The sequence below is a fragment of the Oncorhynchus masou genome, chromosome 22, assembly GCF_036934945.1.
Source record: "Oncorhynchus masou masou isolate Uvic2021 chromosome 22, UVic_Omas_1.1, whole genome shotgun sequence".
Classification (NCBI taxonomy): Eukaryota; Metazoa; Chordata; class Actinopteri; order Salmoniformes; family Salmonidae; genus Oncorhynchus; species Oncorhynchus masou.
Genome location: NC_088233.1, coordinates 58,373,217 through 58,392,840, shown reverse-complemented (window position 1 = coordinate 58,392,840; position 19,624 = coordinate 58,373,217). Strand labels below are relative to the sequence as shown.

Genomic DNA, 19,624 nt, shown 5'->3' with positions numbered 1-19,624 from the left:
AAGTCAATGCAGTGCTCACAGGCACTACACAAAAACAAGATCCCACAAAAACCCAGTGGGAAAAGGCTGCCTAAATATGATCCCCAATCAGAGACAACGATTGGGAACCATACCAGGCCAACATAGACATATAATAACCTAGATAACCCACCCTAGTCACACCCCGACCTAACCAACATAGAGAATAAAAGGCTCTCTATGGTCAGGGCGTGACAATTAAAGTGAAATTGCAACCAGCTTTCTATGGCTTGCTTAAAATGTCAAGATAATTTGGAGAATATTTTGTTTCAAATAACTGAAAGTGATCAGTTGTTATCTGAATAAAGGGAAAAGGGCCATTCTTAAACATGGGGTGAGACATTCTTACTAATTTGTAAATAAAGCCAGTTCGTTATTTTGAATGATTTTTTTCTGTTTTTAGAGCGAGAGAAACCAAAAGTTCACCGTGCCTATTTAAAAAAAAAAATTGTCCACATTCCCCCATTGTATTTACCGAAGTTCTCTCTTAACTCCAGGACTGCCAATGTTTTTTGTTGTTGCTTGGTGCAGGACTCTAGTGCCAGAGAAGAGAGACTCTCAGACTGAAAACACCTCCATTAATTGCCACAGTTTAGACTACCGATAGATCAGCGTTCTAACTCCCCCTTGTGGTGAAATCACAGAATGCCACCATCTACCACTAACGGTCGTGGCATAAGCTTGTAACTTTTAAAGGAAGAACCACTGTAGGTCGGCAGGCGGTAATAACCATTTCAGCTTTGATACAGGCAAAAACTTTCAGATATAAGGAAACAGCGAAAGGTTGACGAAATGGTAAAGTTGGCGGAAAACGTGTTAGTATGAGAGTAAACAGGATTCCTGCTGGCCCAGAAATAGCCCCTGGTGGTGGGGTGTGGATGTAAGGACAGGCCCCTGTAGCCATGCCTGATGTATTTATGAACATCCAGACTCACACGAGGGCTTTGTGTGGACCGTGTGGACCAACACTGGCCTGTGAAATACTTGAGGGCCAGCTTTACTGACCACACAACAGCCAGAGTTGTGTCTGTGGCGAATTGATTTATATACTGTATGGAGCAGTCAAATTAGTATTGGATGTGTATAGAGCGGTCATAATAGTATTGGCTGTATTTCTAGAAATTAGATTTGTTTTATAAAGAAGTTAGAATTCTAACTAATAATAATGCCATGAAGAATGCCTTTAATATCATCGACAACCCTAAATAAAAATGTTGTCTTGCAAAATGGTGGCTATTCTTTTTCTCCCTTTGATTTATCCTTTGTCAGTTATGCATCCCACAGCCAAGATAAAACAGCACACTAGCATTCTGATGCTCCACTTTTTGAATGGATCTTACAAAACCCCAACATTGTTGTTGTAGACCTTCAGCTGGGCTTTATAACGCTTGTGTTGAATAGATTTAGAGGCAGACCTACAGAGGTGGCGAGTGGGGCTAAGAACGTGTTCAGGAAGCCCTCCAGGGAACCTTTAGACACTTTGGTGTATCTATACTGAACACAAATGTGACTCACCTCCTGGATTCGGTCTTAGGTAGCAATATTTGGAATTGTTTTTTAAATTTTTATGTTGGATAAAAATAGAGACTCAGAGCTACAAAATGGAATGTCATACACTACAGTTGAAGAATAATGGGAAAGTATTTCTGCTTTGAAAGTTGATTAACTTGTAATCTCACTTTTGAGAAAAGGGCTTTAGAATGTTTTGGTACCTACTAGAGAGCTCTCCTTTGTCTACACCCATTCAGCATTGTTCCCACCCTCTTAAGCCAGACTAAAAGACTAAAAGTGGTAGTAGCCTACAATAAGGAAACATTCCAGGTAAACAGATACAAATATTTTATAAATATTAGATGACGCTTAAAAAGTACTAAACTGTCACTTCAGTAAAGTACAAATGTCAAATTCCTTATATAAGCAAACCAGACGGCACAATTGTATATATTTTATTTATTTATTAGTTGACGGATAGCCAGGGGCACAATGTACTTAAGTATCAACAGTAAAAGTTGAAATATAAACCATTTCAAATTCCTTATATTTAGCAAATCAGAGTGCACAATTTCATAATTATTCTTGACGGAGAGCCAGGGGCTCCAACACTCAGACATAATTACAAACGAAGGATGTGTGTTTAGTGAGTCTGCCAGATCAGACGCCGCAGGGATGACCAGGGATGTTCTCTTGATAAGTGTGTGAATTGGACAATTTTCCTGTCAAAATGTAATAAGTACTTTTGGGTGTCAATGAAAGTGTATGGAGTAAAAAGTACATTATTTTCCTTACGAATGTAGCAAAGTAAAAGTTCAATAGGGTAGGAAAGTATAAATAGGAAAGTAATGTACAGATACCACAAAAAACAACTTAAGTAATACTTTAAAGTATTTTTACTGAAGTACTTTACACCACTGCCCAAAAACCTTCACACCACTACAGTAGCATACATTATATACTGTTACACACGCACGTATCACATAGTATTCCATACATAAATTAAGGCCATGCAACCTGAGTGAGTTTTTTTTACAGTACATAAACTGATGCATGCTCCATATATTTATGTGGTGGACACTGGATACAGTCACAAGATATTATTGTGGTATGTCATAAAATCATGTTACGACCACACATCAATATTGATTTTATATATCAATATTTTGCTCTTAGTCTTGCTAAGTGGATGGTCTCTACAAAAGGTGTAAATGATACAGCCAAATAGTTACTTGCATAGTAGCAATATCAGAAATAGATAGTGTCAATATAGATAAAATATACAGTATGTAAAAAAAAACAATATCAATAATGATATCAGTAATAGACGAGGTAATAAAATGCATACAATCAGAGGTAAACTGGCTGAGCAGCGGGGTAAACAAAAGTATCAGCAACATATGGCGTGTGTTTTAGGAGAGAGTCATGTGAATAGAGGCACTACAGATAGAGCTCATGTATGGTCCATCCAAACCACGCATGAACAAAGGGAATCTATATTCGGAGGGAGCCTGCTTCTGTCCTGTCCTTGACTTTGGTACAGGGCATGTGATGTCTATAGTCTCTTCATTGCAAAACTTCCTGATCTTGTCAAAAATATAGTTTGTCTAGTTGTGTCCAGTCCAGGTGGTGCTTTTACAGGCAGACCATCTATGGGAGGAAGGATGTCAGCGTTGCGCAGCAGCTGAAACCTGGTCCCAACAGTCCGAACACTCCTTGGCGACAACACCAGGCTCCAGAGCAACGAAGCTGTAAAACAGAGAACAACAACAAAATTTGAAAACATTACAACCCTGCACAAACATCAATTCACCTCCCAAGTTTAGATAAGAATAACCTCATACAATGAATATATATATATTTTTTTACCTGAATTGCTGATACTGCTTGATCTGTGGCAGAGGCCTGGAGTACAGAGTAAGGTGTTGTTGCCAACCATAGCTTTCCACCGGCACTGTACCATCCTCCAGTCCAACCAGCTCTGGGATGTTGACCCCTGTCACAGTGCTGTCCTTCACAACACCAGCAATCCCAGTGTTCACTCTGGTCTTTTTGAAGCACTGATTGATGAGGCCGAAGCACCAGTCAGGGGCAAACTTGGTGTGGCCTGTGATCAGGAAGTGAAGGTCCAGATTCTGGTGGTCCACCAGGCACAATACCAGAGCACAAACTTGTTCTTGTTTTGGCCACTGCAGTTATCACAATTCAGGTCCACAGCTGTTTTTCCAACTAGGACGTTGGTGAAGAAACGGTGCATGTAGTTGATGACTGCGCTGCTGCCTTTGCTTGCTAGCTCTCTTTTTGATGACTGTATGGCTGGTGGCTTACAGTCAGGTGTGTTCTACTGATTGAAGCTGAAAGATATTCCAGAGAAATATTTTAGCATTATTATGCAATACATGCGAAATGGCATTCTGAGAACATCACTACACACAGTTCATACAGGTAATGTTAGCTACTGTAGCTAGCCGGCCATCTAACAGCAAGCTTTAACTAGCAGTATAAAGCGATCGACATAGCTAGAGTTAACCAATAGGTTCAATGTTAGCTAGTTAGCTAGCTAATATTAGGCTATAACGAGCAATGCAAAAATGGCATTCTGAGAAAACATCACTAACATTACACACATAAGTTAATGTTAGCTAGCAAGCCAGCCATCTAACCTCAGCTAAAATTAACTAGCTAACAGCAAGCTTTAACTTGGGATCTTTTGTTTAGACAGTCACATTAACGTTAGCTAGCTAAAAAATGAACTATAATCCTAATCCATAGAGTAACATTACTAGCAATACAAACCGTTTGTCATAGCAAGCTAAAGTTAACCAAATAGGTTAAACATTAGCTAGCATGCCAGCCATCGAACTCCAAATGGCTAGCTAACAGCAAGCATTAGCTTGCAATGAAAACTACTTTCTGCCTAAATAAGAAATGTATAATATCTGAATCTGTAGCTAGATTCTTACCTGTATACATGGATGAAAGCTTCATGGCAGACTGCAATCCCTTTTATAAGAGTTCCTGTGTTGTTTCCGTTTAGTTTGCACAGCTTGTTTGGCCCGTTGTGTTCCACTGATTATAAAACATGTTAATTTCAGAGTGAGAGAGCCAGCATTCCTCGTTCAGAAAGTAGTCCATCACAAATTTTTCCCACCTTTGTCAATAGCGCCTGATAAATTCAGGGCAGCAATGTTATTGAGAGCAGTAGCAACATATTTGCAGTTCTCCATGGCTAACATTATATCTTTTAAAAATATTGCAGTAGAAAGGCCAATCCGAACTCATCTCTCGGCATGTCCAGCCCACTCATTATCTCAGCCAATCATGGTTAGCGGGACGTTTGCTCACTTTCTCTGTGGCTAAACCAACTAGGCCTGTAATTTAACAATTTTCTTCGTATTTACAGATGACATACAAGTTTGATATGAAGGCACATGAACGTTCACATACTGGAGATGGCATTTCTGCCCCCCAAAATGTATTTTAATAAAAAATAAATTAAAAAAAGTTCCAAAGGCTCTCCTGTGAAGTCATGACCTGCGATATACGCAGAGTTTCCTGAATCGGGTCACATTTTCAAAGATTTTACTGAGTTACAGTTCATATAAGGAAATCAGTCAATTGAAATAAAATTAATTAGGCCCTAATCTATGGATTTAACATGACTGGGTATACAGATATGCATCACAGACACCATCAGAAAACCAGTCAGTATTTTTTTGCCTCATGCAGTGCGACACAACTCCTTCGCATAGAGTTGATTAGGCTGTGGATTGTGGCCTGTAGACTGTTGTCCCACTCCTCTTCAATGACTGTGCGAAGTTGCTGGATATTGTTGGGAACTGATGCTGATTAATCAGCTTTTTGATATGCCACACCTGTCAGCTGGATGGATTTATCTTGGCAAATGAGAAATTGTCCCTAAAAGGGATGTAAGCTAATTTAAGCACAACATTTGAGAGAAATAAGCTTTTTAGTGCATTTAAAAAATGTCTGGGGATCTTTAATTTCGGCTCATCAAACATAAGACCAACACTTTACAAGTTACATTAATATTTTTGTTCCGTGTAATATGAAGTAGAAATCTTTATCAACTCTTTCTCTCCCTGCATCTGTAGCTCCATCTCTCTTTCACTCACTACCCCACTCTATCTACATCTATGTCTCTGCATAGACTGAAGTTGTTATATTTAATATGGATGATAAATCTTCAACCCTCTCATTATCTTCCTCACTCTCTCTCTCGCCATGTCTTTCTGTTCATCTCTCTTTCATTCACTCTCCTCCGCTCTCCCACTCTCGCTCCCTCTCTGTCTCTGAGGAGAGCTCACCTACTGACGGTGTTGTGCGTTTGTCATATGGAGAAGAAATGTTTATCAACTCCCTCCCACACCCTCTCTTTGTCTTTCTGTCCATTTCTGTCTATGAGGAGAGCTCACCTACTGCAGGTTTTGTATTTAATATGGAGAAGTAATCTTTAGAACTGCCTGGGGAGGGATTTGACAGTCTCACTAACACCTCCATAAAACAGAGGTAGGAAGACCCAGCGGTACAATAGCTCTACCGGTACAGCCTTGTGCTTTTTTAAACAAGTCCAGGGTGCCTCAAAATCACTGTTATACTGAATCTAAATCACAGACGTCTAGATGGACCCTGAGCCCTATTCTGGTTGTGTGGCTGAAGGAACACTTGAGGAAAGTCCCATTTTAAATGCATGTTATATCATTTAGCCAAAACGGGGAATGGACTGGCTATAATAGCTTCTAGCCTTGCCTTGGCAACTGAACAAGTGCTTTACTTCAAATCACAGAAGACTGAACATACCCAGAGCCCTAAATGGGCTTGATGACACACTTGTGGAAAATGACACAAAGCAAACCCTGTGTCACACACACACTCAAGGCTAGGCTATGTACTGTAAAACCTCTGTGCCAAATGCCTCATGGGAGATCTACATCCACTTAACCAACAAGCCAATCAGCTGATCGATAACAAAACCCAGCTCTATATGGAGGCACTTGAGTTGAGTTTGAGTTTATTTTTATTTTTACAGGGACAGTGCACATTAATCAACGTTTCAGTAAAAGTGCCGGTTTTAGCCAGCAGGCAAATTTTCAACCGCAGTCCCTGGGCAGGTTATTAAAAACAATTACAATATAGACAATAGCAACATAGAACAAGCAAGACATAGCAACATAGGACAAGCAAGACATAGCATACAGACAGAGCAACATAGGACAAGCAAGACGTAGCATACAGACAGAGCAACATAGAGCAAAAAGCAGCAAGACAAAATTCATAAAAGCAACAAAGTGTTTCCACACCTCACAAGCTACAGACAACAGACAACATGGAAAGCGGCAACACACAGCTAGGGACCATGTTCACAAATCTGATTGACCTTTAGCCATGTCTTCAAGCATTTTGTGAAAGTGTGATATGTGGTGCAGTTATGTGTGTCTGATGGCAGTGTATTCCAGACATGGGAAGCTCTCACAGAGAATGCAGATTTACTAAAGGTACTTTTCCTTAGGGGAACTATACAGTCACCTCTCATGGCAGACCTTGTGGATCTGCTGCCATATGTCTGGGTTTTCTGTTTAACAAAAATATTGAGTGGAGGGGGAGCCAGGCCATTAAGGATCTTGAATACAAGACATGCGTCGGTGTATTGCACAAGATTTTCCCAACTCAAGAGCTCATGCTTTCTAAGGAATCATTCATTCCTTTCATTCAGACATTTAGGTCAAGTTTAGGCCACCACTGTAATACCTCTACATAAATAAACCAATAAGATATTAATAAATCCACACACCAGCATTGTGAATGCTCTGGTAACATTTCATTAGTTTGTGGGAAAGGTGTAGGAACATAAGTTAGCTAATGTCCTGGGGGTAGGAACAAAAGTAAGCTGATGTTTTTGTTTTCTTGTGTTAGGTTTGTGTTGAATCACCTAGCAAATTACAAAGTGTAACTGTGCATTGTATTCTATCACAGATTAAAGGACCTAAAAAGGTGGAGTTTAGGACCCAGATCTCCACATCAATGGAAGCCATTGTGAACTCCACCCAGTCCAGTCAGTGTATTCTGCCTGCGTTCTGTCTGGGAACCATACGTTTATTTACTAGCTGCTCCATCCTCTCTGTTATCCATCACGCCAAGGATGGGCGCTGGATGTGGCGGGCTCCGCCCCCTTCTCCCATAAAGCATCTGGCAAGGCCTCGACGGCCATATTTACTGCTCTGAAAGCAATCGGAGGTTAACAATGAGGCTGACTGCTTGGCTTTACGAGCGGCTGTAATCCCGCCAGTATGATTAAAATCGGCTTCAAACGGGAGCGTGTTGTAAATCTGTGGCTCGCCGTGACCTTATTTACTGGGGCCTCTCTGTGTCATTATACCGCCCCGTTGCCACTATTAGAGCCTTGTTCTGTGTTCCAATAGTCTTGAGAGGCTTCCTCTCTTTGTTTCCTTTCCTTCCTCTACTTATCTCGCTTATGCAGGTTCTCTATTCTTCTTTCTCTTAAATACAGTGTTACCTGAGTCTGAAAGTGAGGACATCGGGCTCGATATCCAAATCAGGTTGGTGGAAAGGAGATGTGTATTTAGTGAAGTACAGTAGGGTCAGAGGAGGTGTTACTGTACCTACAGTTCTTTTAAAAGAGGTAGGGCTAGAGGGTGGCAGGTGGTGTTACCTGTATCTAATGGAGGTATAAATAGGGTGAGAGAATGGATAAATTATGTTAACTATGAATGGGAGAGTTAGGGTCAGAGAAAGGACATTAGGCTACATGTCTAAGGGAAGGGCGAGGCTATGAGGGCTGGTGTTACCCATGTATAATGTAGGTAAGGAGGTGAGAACAGAGAAAGACTAGTGGAGGGAGGGTGAACAAAAGGACAAATTCTGCTACCTATGTCTTGAAATGGTAGAGAGGGTGGATGGAAGTTGAGAGGGTGGATGGATGGCGTTACCTATGTCTAAGTAAGAGGGCATTTGGCTATATGGGGAGAAAGAGATGAGAGATGGTGTTACCAATGTCTAAAGGGTAGGTGAGAGTATGGACATTAGCTTTAACTAATTCTGCATCCCAATGGACATTAGCTTTTACTAAGGTTGCATACAAAATGGCACCCTAATCCCTCTTTAATGCACTACTTTGAAACAAGCCCCATAGGGCTCTGTTCAAAAGTTGTGCACTATGTAGGGAAGAGGGTACCATTTGGGAAGCAGATAAAAGACCCACGCTAAAGTGCTCTCCTGTTCTAAAAGCTTTTACTTGTGTTTAGAGGAGAGAGTGGGGAGGAGTGGGGAGAGGGAGGAGAAAAGAGGGAGAGAAGAAGAAGGGATGTTCCTTTGAGTAATTTCTGTAGCACAAATAATTACACACTTCTCTACTTCTATCACATGCCTGAGAACCTGGGAAATGGGTCGTCCTCCACCGTGAGAAAATGCACCTTTATCTCCCTCCTAAAATCATAGCTAAGGTTTTAACGGCTTTGCATTGCCTCAAACCCAGAGTGTAACTGGAAAAATGATCATTTACTTTACAACTAGGGTATCTGACCATCTCCCTTGTTGCAATTAAATTCCATCCCCAGGAATGATTTTACTATTCCCCTGACCCTTTCACCCCTTCCTAGGGACGTTCCAGGTGGCCCTAATTGACACACTACACTACTTAAAGATCCACTAAGCTGTGTGTGTGTGTGTGTGTGTGTGTGTGTGTGTGTGTGTGTGTGTGTGTGTGTGTGTGTGTGTGTGTGTGTGTGTGTGTGTGTGTGTGTGTGTGTGTGTGTGTGTGTGTGTTGTGTGAGTTTTGTGTGTGTTATGAATATGGATGAGACAAAGTGACTGTGTGCCTTTCTCTCCCAGGGAATGTGGCAGATCTGTCCCATGAGGCTGCACCTCATCACACATACCTGATGAGAGACTGGGGGGGAGGAGAGGGATGAGGGGAGAGGACGATGACAGGGGAGGGAATAGGACATTTTGAGTAAAGGGAAAATGGGTGAGAGGCGGTAGGGAAGATTGGGGAGGAGTAAGGAGATGACAGGGAAGGAAGGAAGGGCGTGCACACATTAAAATAAGGGATCCAAAAGGGTTCTTTGGCTGTCCCCATAGGAGAACCCTTTTTGGTTCAAGGTAGAACCCTTTGGGTTCCATGTAGAACTCTTGGTGGAAAGGGTTTTACATGGAACCTAATAGGGTTATACCTGGAACCAAAAGGGTTCTATCTAGAACCAAAAGGGGTTCTTCAAAGGTTTCTCCTATGCCAGCCGAAGAACCCTGTTAGGTTCTAGATCGCACCTTTTTCTCCTAATTGTGTAGGACAGACAAAGTAAAGGAAAGAGAAAAAATATAAACAAAGGAAAGAGAGAGAGGAAATTAGAAAAGGAGAAGAGTGGGAAAGAAAGAGGGCCTGTCCTCCATTTGCCTAATCAGGTAGCGCTGAACCAACTGGTGAAGGTGAGAGAGGAACAAGCTGCTTCGGGCTGCTAAATTAAAAAAGGAGAAACAGAGAGAGAGCGAGAGTGAGACAGCGAGAGAGACAGCGAGAGAGAGAGAGAGAGAGAGAGAGAGAGAGAGAGACAGCGAGAGACAGAGAGAGAGATTCCAAGATCTCTCGTGTATTTTCCTACTAGGCACTGACTTTGCTGATAAATACTTTGTTGAGGGAAAATGTACTTGATACAATTGTGCTGTGTTGTTGTCTCATCTAGCGATCTTAAGATGAATGTACTAATTGTAAGTTGCTCTGAATAAGTGTGTTTGCTAAACAGCAAAAATGTTCAATGCTAATGAAGACAACAGGAGGTCATGGTATGAGACTGGGGAAGCAAACAGGTGATTGAGAGGGACTGGGAAAAAAGAGAAACAAATTAGAAAGAGGGAGAAAGAAAGAGTGTGTGTCCCTCCTATGAGTACAATTCATGACTTTCTGTCTGCTGACCTTAGCTCAGGGCCACGTACATGCCTAAAACATGGCTAACATGTCCCCGTGTTAGCCATGGCCTTTAAAACCTCTTGATGCTATGGGGGCGCTATTTCATTTTTGGATAAAAAGACGTGCCCGTTTTAAGCGCAATATTTTGTCACAAAAAGATGCTTGACTATGCATATAATTGAAAACACTCTGACGTTTCCAGAACTGCAAAGATATTCTCTGTGGGTGCCCTAGAACGGGAGCTACAGGCAAAACCAAGATGAAACGGCATCCAGGAAACCAGCAGGATTTTTGAGGCTTTTCCATTGTCTCCTTCTATGGCTGTGAATGCGAGAGGAATGAGCCTGCCCTTTCTGTCATTTCCCCAAGGTGTCTGCAGCATTGTGAAGTATTTGTAGGCATATCATTGGAAGATTGACCATAAGAGACTACATTTTCCAGGTGTCCGCCCGGTGTCCTCCGTCAAAATTGGTGCGTCTTTTTCAGCTGCTGGTATTTTTCCATGCGATTCTGAGGGGAAAGCAGGCTTCCATGAACTGCATATCAATGAAGAGATATGTGAAAAAACACCTTGAGGATTGATTCTAAACAACGTTTGCCATGTTTCGGTCGATATGGAGTTAATTCGGAAAAAGTATGACGTTTTGGAGACTGAGTTTTCGGTTCGTTCCGGTAGCCAAATGTGATGTACAAAACGGAGCAATTTCTCCTACACAAAGATTCTTTCAGGAAAAACTGAACATTTGCTATGTAACTGAGAGTCTCCTCATTGAAAACATCCGAAGCTCTTCAAAGGTAAATTATTTTATTTATTTGGTTATCTGGTTTTTGTGAAAATGTTGCGTGCTAAATGCTACTCAAAATGCTAAGCTAGCTTAGCATAATCTTACACAAATTAGTGATTTGCTATGGTTCAAAAGCATATTTTGAAAATCTGAGATGACAGTGTTGTTAAGAAAAGGCTAAGCTTGAGAGCAGGCAAATTATTTTCATTTTATTTGCGATTTTCAGAAATCGTTAACGTTGCGTTATGCTAATGAGCCTGAGGCTTTATTCACGATCCCGGATCCGGGATGTGGAGTATCAAGAGGTTGAAGTTATGCCTGCTAAACAGCTCTAAAAGTGTGCAAGATTGAAGCGATCTAGCCAAAAAACAACTGAAACATTAATAGTAACACTAATGTAAAACAAGTTTGTAATACCGCAGCACTCGTTTGTGTTGTGTGCATCACATATGCGTGCTGTTTATGATAGACGTGCAGAAGTTATCACTGGACTTTTTAAGAAATGACTTTTCTATTAAATTACTTTTCTAAGGCCCATGGGAAGGCACTGATCCCTCTCAAACCAAAATAGTACCTATAAAAATGAATTAGTCACTAAGGTACCAATAGGAATTTACGGTTTTGACAAACGTACATTGGAATGGTAAGAGAGGTGGTAGGAATAAGCATGCATCAGCCATTCTCCAACCAACCTGGACTAGACGTGACACAGTAAACAAAAAACTGGGACACTCAAATAAGTATGATATGTTATGTTTGGTATGGTATGTATTAGTTTGTGGATGTCCATCATCCATTTCGTATAATATGTTACAAATTACAATTGAATAATAACACATTAAATTTGTATAGCGTTTTTCATTTGTGTTATCTCAAAACTCTACATTAGCAAAAAAATATACAGTGCATTCGGAAAGTATTCAGACTCCTTGGCTTTTTCCACATTTTGTTACATTCACACAGCATGATGGTGCCACCACCATGATTGACCTTAGGCTTGACTGTCAATGGTAGAGCAGATGACCTGCTTGGGTGTCCCAACAAGCCTAGCCTCAGTCTTGCTGCTGTTCAGCTGAAGAAAGTTTGCTTTCATCCATGCCCTGATGTCATCTAGGCAGCTTTCAAGTTTTGCTAGCGCTGATATGGTGTCTGGTTTGGTGTTAATATATACTTGGGTATTGCCAGCGCAGCAGTGAAAGTTGATGTTATAGTCTCTGAGGATTTGGCCGAGAGGAAGCATGTAGATTAGGAACATAACAGGGCCCAGCACTGACCCTTGTGGGACACCGCATGTGATGGTGGACTCCTCTGATCTTGACTCTCCAATTGTGATGTACTGCTTCCTATTGGAGGGGTAGCAGGAGAACCAGTTTAGAGCAGTTCCAGAAACTGCAGTGTGCTCTCTGAGATGCCCCAGGAGGATGTTGTGGTCAACAGTTTCAAAAGCACGACTGAGATCTAGTAGGAGGAGGAGGTTAGGTGATCCAGATTCTACAGTCACTAGTAGGTCATTGGTAACTTTCACCAGAGCCGCTTCAGCGCTGTGCAAGGGCCGGAAGCCAGACTGAAAAACGTTGTACAGCTGACTGGAAGACAGATGGGATTGAAGCTGGTTTTTGTATGATATGATATGCCACGAATTACAATTTTTATGATATTTTATGAATTGCAATTCATACAATATGTTACCAATTTTCAATACGTATAATATGTTACGAATTCCAATTTGTTGTTGTTAATGTTAGTTTGGTGGCTTGATGGCTAAAGCTACCATTAGCTAGGTGGCTATGGGCTGGGGTTAGGGGTTACGGTTTGGGTTAGGAGTTAGGTTAAAGGGTTAAGGTTAGGGTAAGGGTTAGCTAACATGCTAGGTAGTTGCAATGTAGCTAAAAAGTAGTAAGTACTTTCAAAGTTGCTACGTTCATGTTATACGTCCAGCCATCCACCCTAACCAACCACCCTTCTTTCATATTTACCTTATGTAATCTTCTGTTTATGTAACCCTAACAAACATAACATATCGTACTGATTTGGGAGTTCTGCTACATCTAGCCTATGAGACCAGTTTGCACCAACTAAAAAGAATGTTGGGTTAACTTGTGTCACTGGTTACTCAAACCAATTGGAATGTCCTTTCCTAAAAACAATGTCCCTTGGAATGCGTCAGACGCTCTCTAACCAATCGGAATGTCCGATCGGAATATCTGTTATTAGAAAGTGTCTGGTATGTACAGTTTAAGACCCCTCCAATTAATTGAAATCAGTTCTTAAGAAGAATCCTTTGGAATGCATGAGCCACTCTCTAACCAACATATTCATGACAGTGTTGACTCATCACTGTGTGTTGACTTCAAGTGCGGTCAGAAATGTGGAAATTCAGGTTCAGAAATAACCGCCTGCATGACCCTCCGAGCCAGAATTACAAGTGGGAAAATCTGATTTCATGTTCGTCACTGACCCATCACTGTTTCAAACAAAGTACATTTTTGACAATATCACATTTTTACAGTGTGGGTAATGTAGCTAGTTAGAACATCATTTCACTATTAGCAAGCTAGCTAACTTTGTTTTTAGCAATGTTAGCTAGCTCATCCAGCTAGCTAAATCCTCATTGGTTGAAGAATCGTTCCAACTTCAAAAGCACTTGAGCACAATGATGTTGTATTTACGACTTCACAAATAGGAAATACAATATTCATAGGAGCATTTGTAGGCAGCATATGCCTCCCCACTATTCTATTGTTATATTAGAAGCCTTTTTTTAAAGTCTGGATCTGGATCTGGATCCTTGCACACATTGGTAAAGGTAAGGATGAAGCATTCTTCCTTATGGCAAAGTGTGTAAGAATAAATTATGCGTTGTTTCCCCTGTTATTGATTGAATATTGTTGTCTTGTTCAATTGACTGAATAAGAAACTTAGAATAGGGGGGTAACAAAAGTTCATCAGTGTGCATGTGTGTGTGCTTTCCTCAGAAACACACACATGCATACGCACACACACTTACAAACACACGCACGCACTAACGCAGGCACAAACACATGCACACACCAAGATGAAGTGTAGCTAGAACAAAGAGCTGGTAAATGGGTGTGTTAATAATAGATGGGAGAGATGAGCCTGCAGTTGTTCAGCAGAGCTTGAGTCCTAAGGGTAAACCTCACTGACGCACAGCACACATGCACACGCACACACTTACACATCCCTCCTAGTTAAATGTGACAGCTTCTCTCTCTCTCACACACACACACACACACACACACACACACACACACACACACACACACACACACACACACACACACACACACACACAAACTTACGCATGCACACATACCACACACACTCACATATGCATGCACACTCAAAGTATATAGACATACACACACTCACACGCACAGACACATCCCCACGGAGTACATAATGCCTACTACATGTGCACTCTTAATCGTGATGTCTCCAAATAGAACAGAGTGATATACAGTAAAATGCATGAATCAGAATGACCTTTGTCCTCTTGCAAAGGAAGATGTACACAATAATAAATCATTGCTGTTGGTTTGGTGTAATGTACTCTACACGGGGAACATTGCTTTTATGTCTCAGCTGGTTATGGTGTTTTACTCATCTAAAGTCATGTAATTCAGTGCACTTAGACCCATACAGTATATACAGCACATACTGTAAAGTATGTTAAGTACAGTAGTGAAGCATGTCTTCAGTTAAAGCGTACTGTATGAGTCGTGCTGAAAACTCTACTTGATTGGAACATAGAAGAACAGTATAAAAAAAGTCAGGTTTAGAATAGAGAAAACTCTTAGAGAAAAACCTTCCACTCCTCCAGTACTTATCACGTCAAGCGTATTTCCAAAAGCTTGGAGTTAAATTGATTTTCTCTCTCCTTACTACAGTCCCTCAGTCACTATTCCCCTGTGCTAGAAGTGAGCCCAGGCGTTAAATGACATAATTTTCACTTCTATTTAAACAATGTGCCCTAGCTAATGAACTGTTCCCACTCAGTAGTATGACACCTCAGTATATGACTTTAACGGTATGTGATTTCCATTTGTGACTTCTGTCTGTGACCCTAGTAGTATGTGACTTTGTCAGTAACCTCAGTAGTCTGTGATTTACACATTTTGACTTATGTCTGCAACTTCAGGTATGTATGTGGTAGTCTGTGATTTATGTCAGACTTCAGTAGTCTAGGACTTCCGTCGTCTGTGATCTCCGTCTGTGACCTCCGTCTCTGACTTCTGTCGTCTGTGACCTCCGTCTGCGACCTCTGTCTCTGACTTCCGTCGTCTGTGACCTTCGTCTGTGACCTCTGTCTCTGACTTCCGTCATCTGTGATCTCCGTCTGTGATCTCTGTCTCTGACTTCCGTCGCCTGTGACCTCCGTCTGTGACCTCCGTCTGTGTCTGTGACCTCCGTCTCTGACTTCCGTCGTCTGTGACCTCCGTCTGTTACCTCCATCTCTGACTTCCGTCATCTGTGACCTCCGTCTGTGACCTCAGTCTGTGACTCCTGTAGTGTGTGACTTCAATCTACGACTTATGTCTATGATTTCAGAAGTCTGACTTTTATCTATGGATTATGTCTGTGACGCCAGCCGTCAATTACAAGCAGGGGTCAAGAGATGTATCGCAATACTGTAATGTACAATATTTATTGATTACAATGAATGAACATTAATACAGTGCAGTGTTTCCCTAATGGAAGCTCAGAAACATTGGCTTTCAAGGACAAGGTCAAAGCACAAAATTGTTTGTGAGCTACACTACCAAGAACCAATCTCGGATATCTACTCAGAGCAGATAGAAACATAGTTAAGTGACAATGCCCGAGAAGCCGATGTTTGGAGGATACATTGGAACGGGAGGCAAACCGTGCCAATATATCCTCTAAAAGTCAGCCTCGAGGGCATTGTCACTTGTATTCAACGGGTTACAAACATATTCAAATTATTTACATATTTTCATGAAAAACGTTATTTTGATTTTGACACAAATCTAAGGTAAGGCGGCTGCTCGATCGTTCTATCAGTTCGGTTGCCAGAGAGGTGACACAGTTGTTAAGTCTTTTTGTTCTGTATCTATGGACGCGACCCAGTCGTTTGTTCGAAATGTTCTATTGCCATACTGGCTGTCAACATTCTTATCCCTTGCTTGCTAGCTAGCCAACTACGGTTAACTCACTGTACAGTCACTTCAAACAGTGCAGCCACAAAGTAGCTGTATTTGCATTTGTTTAACTTCTTTGATATAGGGGGCGCTCTTTTAATTTTTGGATAAAAAAATGTTCCCGTTTTAAACAAGATATTTTGTCACGAAAAGATGCTCGACTATGCATATAATTGACAGTTTTGGAAAGAAAACACTCTGACGTTTCCAAAACTGCAAAGATATTATCTGTGAGTGCCACAGAACTTATGCTACAGGCGAAACCTAGATGAAATTTCAAACAGGAAATGGCCCAGATTCTGAAGGCGCTGTGTTCCAATGTCTCCTTATATGGCTGTGAATGCGCCAGAATGAGCACTTTCTGTCGTTTCCCCAAGGTGTCTGCCAGGAATGAGCCACACTTTCTGTCGTTTCCCCAAGGTGTCTGCAGCATTGTGACGTATTTGTAGGCATATCATTGGAAGATTGACCATAAGAGACTACATTTACCAGGTGTCCGCTTGGTGTCCTCCGTCGAAATTATTGCGCAATCTCCAGCTGCGTCCACTTTTCCATTCGGTTCAGAGGAGAAAGGCAACTGCCACGAATGATTTATCATCGAATAGATATGTGAAAAACACCATGAGGATTGATTCTAAACAACGTTTGCCATGTTTCTGTCGATATTATGGAGTTCATTTGTAGGCAAAAAAAAGTTTGGCGTTGTAATGACTGAATTTTCTTCGGGGGTTTTCTTAGCCAAACGTGATGAACAAAACGGAGCGATTTCTCCTACACAAATAATATTTTTGGAAAAACTGAACATTTGCTATCTAACTGAGACTCATTGAAAACATCCGAAGTTCTTCAAAGGTAAATGATTTTATTTGAATGATTTTCTTGTTTTTGTGAAAATGTTGCCTGCTGAATGCTAAGCTAATGCTATGCAAGCTATCAATACCTCTTACACAAATGCTTGTGTAGCGATGGTTGAAAAGCATATTTTGAAAATCTGAGATGACAGTGTTGTTAACAAAAGGCTGAGCTTGTGAGTGAATGTATTTCTTTCATTTCATTTGAGATTTTCATGAATAGTTAACATTGCGTTATGCTAGTGAGCTTGAGGCTATGATTATGCTCCCGGATACGGGATTGCTTGACGCTAGTGGTTAAGCTGTTTTCTAGTGACATTTATTTAGATACATCCATAACAATGTGCTAATGATGCTTGATTTCGCCTGGCATAGAAAATGTGCTCTCTCATCAGGACACTGAGCAAACTAGCTGGATTTTGTTTCGTTGTACATGTTTTCTATTGACATTTCTTTGTATATATCCATAAAAATTATACCAGCTGATTAGTGATTTCGACTGGCTGAGGAAAGCTGCATGTCTGTCTATTTCTGACTCCCAATACATTTATTATTATCGGACAGCTGGAGACCGGATCGAATTTCAAATTTGAATAAAAATGTGTAAATTTCGGGGGGAGCAGACAGCAAGATTTATACAAATATCCGCTGATGAAAACCGAATGCTAGTCTTAAAGAAATGGGAGATAATGTCTAGATGCTTTTTATGGTGGAGATCAAGTTTATAAATTGAATGGCTGGGCTGATGAGACAGTGGATGGTGCAGTCAGATGGAACAGAGTAAATAGGCTTTTTAACACCATATATTTTCTTCCCTATATACATAGACATGGAATCACTGGTCACTTTAATAATGGAACAATAGTCACTTTAATAATATTTACATACTGCTTTACTTATCTCATGTGTATATATAGTATTCTATTCTACTGTATTTTAGTCAGTGCCACTCCAACATTGGTCATCCTAATATCTATATTTTTCTTAATTCCATTATTTTACTTTTAGATGTGTGCATTGTTGTGAACTGTTTGATACTACTGCACTGTTGGAGCTAGGAACACAAGCATTTCACTACACCGGCAATAACATCTGCTAAATACGTGTATTGTGACCAATACTATTTGATTTGATTTGATTTAGCCAGTGGTAACTTGTGAAATAGACACTGGGCTGGAATGCGGTTTTAACCCATCAGCGTTCAGGATTGGACCCACCCATTGAACAAAGAGTATTATTCCACTGCCACTCATCACATATAGCACGTGCTGTTGATTGCATCATCGTCTGGTTCATAATACAGTTGCTAAATTCTGGAAACTATTCCCTCCTTATTCTAGGAACACTCCAACAAAGATGTATGAAAAGCAGGGAACTTTTAGAAAATAAAGAAACATTCAGAATCACCCTTTTACATATTTTCCTGATTTTTTTTTTTTACCAAGACTTAAGCCCCCCTCTACTTGGTGGTAAATCAAAATAATTAAGTGGTTATAGGAAGGTACACAGAGAACAGAGCGGCACTGTTTCACGACAATTAAGATCTGGACTCGTGATTGCTGCATGGAGTCCTGATGAGATTCCCTGCACTTGGGTGAACAGCAAACCTCATGAGAGCATTAGTTAGAGATGAAAATGAAAAGGGGAGGGAGAGAGAGAGAGAGAGAGAGAGAAGAGAGATGAGAGAGCGGTGAGATGTGGAGCGGCGCCTTCCCAGATGGCATAGCGGTTTTATGACACGTCCAATTGTCTGAGAGTGATGAGGAGAGAGGTCAAATCGGGAGAAAGGAAACATTTCAGATCGAAAACATGAGTGAGGAAAAGCAGTTGAGCAGACTCTAGTCTTTCTGAGAGGTAGCCACTTTCACCCAAGACTGTGGTGATGACACCATCATTATCAGCATCATCCACCATCATCATCGTTGACAAAAATCATTCCTGTACAATTCTGATGGAGAGGGAGAGGCAGAGAAGGAGGGAGAGGAGAGAGAGAGAGAGCTGCATTTCCAATTACACTGTTAAAAATACTCAGACCTAAGATAATCTTTCTTTCACAAAATTAGCATTCATTATAAAATTTGAAGAGAAATAATATTTATTGGGTGAAAAACCAAAATGTGCAGTTTTGGCAGCCAAATACAATGGGGCAAAAAAGTATATAGTCAGCCACCAATTGTGCAAGTACTCCCACTTAAAAAGATGAGAGAGGCCTGTAATTTTCATCATAGGTACACTTCAACTATGACAGACGAAATTAGAAAAAAAAATCCAGAAAATCACATTGTAGGATTTTTTATGAATTTATTTGCAAATTATGGTGGAAAATAAGTATTTGGTCAATAACAAAAGTTTATC

The 19,624-nt window shown here is 40.8% G+C and overlaps 1 protein-coding gene and 1 long non-coding RNA gene across 2 annotated transcripts in view; both read right to left on the bottom strand.

Annotated features, from left to right (window-relative positions):
- b4galnt4a (beta-1,4-N-acetyl-galactosaminyl transferase 4a) overlaps positions 1–19,624 on the bottom strand; it is a 493,079-nt gene that overhangs the window by 304,045 nt on the left and 169,410 nt on the right. The gene's annotated exons all lie outside the window — the stretch shown is intronic.
- LOC135509737 (uncharacterized) lies at positions 1,967–4,791 on the bottom strand. The gene is made up of 3 exons (XR_010450968.1): positions 4,473–4,791; positions 3,379–3,863; positions 1,967–3,258 (listed from the first exon to the last, which is right to left on the bottom strand). It is a non-coding gene; the product is annotated as an uncharacterized LOC135509737 (long non-coding RNA).